The sequence below is a fragment of the Podarcis pityusensis genome (genome assembly GCF_964106645.2).
Source record: "Podarcis pityusensis genome assembly, chromosome: 16".
NCBI lineage: Eukaryota > Metazoa > Chordata > Lepidosauria > Squamata > Lacertidae > Podarcis > Podarcis pityusensis.
The window spans coordinates 41,095,001-41,098,780 of NC_138041.1; the positions used below are offsets into that span (position 1 = coordinate 41,095,001).

A 3,780-nucleotide genomic window follows, 5' to 3' on the forward strand; every position below is an offset into this window, starting at 1 on the left:
CCTTGGTATGGGGAGGGTCCTGCAGCGATCACTCACCCCTTCCGATCAAGGCAGCACCGATTCCCCCCCCCCAACCCCTTTGCTTTTTCACCCAAGACTCCCAGCCTGCTCTTGGCTTCCTTCAGCCCAACGCCTCTTTGCAAATGGATTCCCCTTTGTAGCTGAATATTTTGATTACAAATTTTCCGAAGTACCTGGCACAATAATGAGCCCATTTTGTTTGGCTAATCGCAGCTGCCTATTCCCCACTGGCAGGCCAGGAAATTCGAAGCCGAGGTCTCCTCTTCACGATCACATTAGAGTTTATTAAATTCTCATTCAAACATTAGCATTTTAGGTTCCTAATCCCATTACAGCCAATTAGCTGGCCCTCCGTATAGCGTGCCGTTGTGGGTGGGCTGGGCTTGCCAGTTATTTTGCATGTGTCGGAGAGAGAGGCTCCCGATGGGGGTTTTCAGTATTCTGTGAGTTTCCTTTAAAGCGGAATTTAAAAACCTATGAGTGGGATGAACATACAGGCAGGAGGGTCGTTCTCTATCAGAGCCCCATCAAAGAAGCACAGGTGTTTCTAGATGGCCAAGAGCTTGCCGGACTTCCTAACCTGAGACACTGGCAGCTGTTTGAGAAGGGGACCTCGTAGTATGTAATTGTGGACGTGTTTGGCACTTTAACACTCCAACTTCAGTTGCAAAAAGAAAACCCCAAAGCAAATGTTTCCCGATATAAATCATGCAGGGCTCAGGTTTCCACTCTCCTCTCAGCTCTGAATTTGCTGGCTGGCTGTGCTGCTTGACTCTCACTGCTGCCCTCCTTGGCCCCTCTCACAACAACAATCCTACAACACAAAAGATGTGGGATGGGTTTTAATGGGTAGGAGAGGATATATTAATTGCAATTTAGCCTTCCAGGCTCCCACGTTTGTGGGTTGAACAGAGTTTCAAAATCCCATTCTCAGCAGCAAAACTAAGAGCATAGGAATATACTTCCACGGAAGTCTAGTGCCCAGCTCAAGGGAAGATATAGTCCCACACTCTTCTGCCTTGGTCAGACCACACCTGGGATACTGTGTCCAATTCTGGGCACCACAATTTAAGAAGGATCTTGACAAGCTGGAACATGTGCAGAGGAGGGTGACCGAGATGATCAAGGGTCTGGAAACCAAGCCTTACGAGGAGCGCTTGAAGGAACTGGGTATGTTTAGCCTGCGAAAGAGGAGACTGAGAGGAGGTATGATTGCCATCTTCAAATATCTTAAGGGCTGTTGCATGGAAGAGGGAACAAGCTTGTTTTCTCCTGCTCTGGAGGGTAAAACTTGAACCAATGGCTTCCAGTTTCAAGGAAGGAGATTCCAACTAAACATTCAGAAAAACTTTCTTGACAATAACAGCTGATCGACAGTGGAACCTCCCTTGGGAGGTGGTGGACTCTCCTTCCTTGGTGTCAGGGACTGGGCAGAAGAGGACACTGAAGGGGGGTGATGTCAGGGGCTGGACAGAGGAGGAGGAGTGGTGGAGACCACCTCCCCATCCTGACCCTTCGATGGAGGAGGAAGAGGAAGATAGTATAGATTTACAACAGGGGTTTGCGGGAGGTCACAACTCAGAGGCAGATGAGGGGAAATTTGGGAAATGATGGGAGAGGCGGAGCAGGCAGCCGGAGCAGCAGTTGGCTGACACACTGTCACTAGAAAGCATTCCAGACCCTTCATCTCCCAGAACCCGGCAAGCCTTAAAAGTAGGAGAGCAAAGAGCTCAAAGGCAGAGGGCACAGAGGAGACGATGACCAATGAGGGAGTGGGAGAGAAGGGGGGTGGAGAGTCACTCAGGACAACGCCATTATCCAAGAGGCTCTCTCTGTAAGGTCTGAAATAAAAAAGAACTGTAAGAAACTTTTCCTGGTCTTTATACTTTTCCGGCCAACCAGCCAGGAGCCACTGACAGCATCCTGACATTTGGAGGTTTCTAAGCAGAGGTTGGATGGCCTCCTGTCCTGGATGCTTTAGCTGAGATTCCTGGATTGCAGGCGGTTGGGCTAGATGACCTTTGGTGTCCCTTCCAACTCCATAATGATTCCATAAATTAGGCTGTAAAGCCTTGTTTTGAGCAACTCCAGCTATGAAATAAGCTGGCACCTCTTTCTTACAGGCAATAACTTGGGAAGTAAGTTTATAAATATAACTGACTTACTTACAATCTTGCATTGTTTCACAGCAATAGCAGCAGTAGAATCCATGCAGGCAAAATACTTAAATTTACAATATAACTAGCTTTGGGCATGTGCCTAAAGCTGGAGCAAGCACATGTGTGTTTGCATCCAACTCTGGCCAAAGGAAGAGAGAGAGATGGAGGAACAGGAAGTACTACATGCTCCTTCCTCTCCAGGAGGGGAGGGGAAATGACATCACAAAGAACCCTCTCTACCAATTCTATTTCTATGGCCTGAGTATCAGCCCATCAGCAATACAGCTCTGTGGCATTAGTCCCTTCTCATGCCAACTAGCAAGAATATGTATTTGTTAGGTTTGGCTGCTGATCTCTCACAAAAGACAGGGCATGTTTGGAACGGAGACGTTGGCATAAAGACCGGGAGCGGACAAAACCAAAACAGCGAAGGGCTTTCACCTTGGCCCGTTGTCAGGCCCTCCCTTCAGCAATTCAGGAAGGCCGTTATAGGAAAATACCATACGAGGAGAGGAAATGACCATGTGGCTCTGGGCAGCAGGAAAATGGAGCACACTCTTCTTCACTGCCAGTATTATGTAGACATTTGAGCCAGGTTTATCCAGCCCATCCTATATACATTCCCAGGGCGTTCAGAACAACACAACATCTTCCTATTGCTACAGGACGAAAGCCCAGAAATCACATATTCAGTTGCCAGATTCTGCGCTGCCATGATACTCATTGGAGGATGGTCTATGCTACAAATCAGTCCTAAAATGAAGGCCCCTATTGTTAGATCTGTATCACTGAAGCCCCACCCCATATAGCTGTTTTAAAGGGTCTTTTGTAATTCTTCTTATTATTTTTTATTCACCCATTATTTATGCTTAATCAACTATTCTATGTATATGTTTTAATCTACAATTGGTTCTTGCTCCCATTTATTTAATAATTATTCGCTTAGATTCATACTGTTACACTATTTATTTAGATGTTTTGCTTATGCTGATCTGTGACTGAATAAAGTAAATTCATTCATTAGGTATTTAAAAGACCCGGGACACCCAGACCCAGGACCTGTGCTCTGGTGGTGGACTTTGGGATCCTGAGGGCAGTGCCCTTTGCAGCAAGCCCAGGCCCCTCCACGCCCCCCTTTGTTTAAAAAGTGGGAGGAGCAGGGGTCTGCCTCCCCCCACCCTTGTGCAAAAGATCCAGACTCTGCTCCTGTGGCCAACAACCCACAAGGGCACCCATCTTAGGGGGTTTCCATACCAAAACAAAGCAAAACTAGAATACAATTTGCAACGCAGGGATGAAGTGCTTGGTCTATGGCTCCACGTTTGCTTCCTGTTCCAGGATAAATTTTCATGAAAAGGGTACAGAAACCAACCCTTTTGCTTCTGCTCTTTCATCTGGAGCTCCCCCCCCCCCCCGCCCAGAGGACACCCCTGTCTTTCTGAAAGACACAAAGAAGGCCTGAAAAGGGCCTTTCATCTCAGCTTCGCTGCGAAAGCCTCTGCCTGAATGACAGGTCGGCGCACTTGGGGGCGCTGCCGCAATCTAAATAATAAATTACAGGAGTCCTCATTTGTCACACAAAACGCACCGGCAAGGGAAG

At 47.5% G+C, this 3,780-nt stretch overlaps 1 long non-coding RNA gene across 1 annotated transcript; it reads right to left on the reverse strand.

Moving 5' to 3' along the window:
- Positions 1 to 284: 284 nt before the first annotated feature.
- Positions 285 to 2,362, reverse strand: LOC308466091. Its single transcript, XR_013980658.1, has 2 exons — positions 2,187 to 2,362; positions 285 to 835 (listed from the first exon to the last, which is right to left on the reverse strand). It is a non-coding gene; the product is annotated as an uncharacterized lncRNA (long non-coding RNA).
- Positions 2,363 to 3,780: the final 1,418 nt, after the last annotated feature.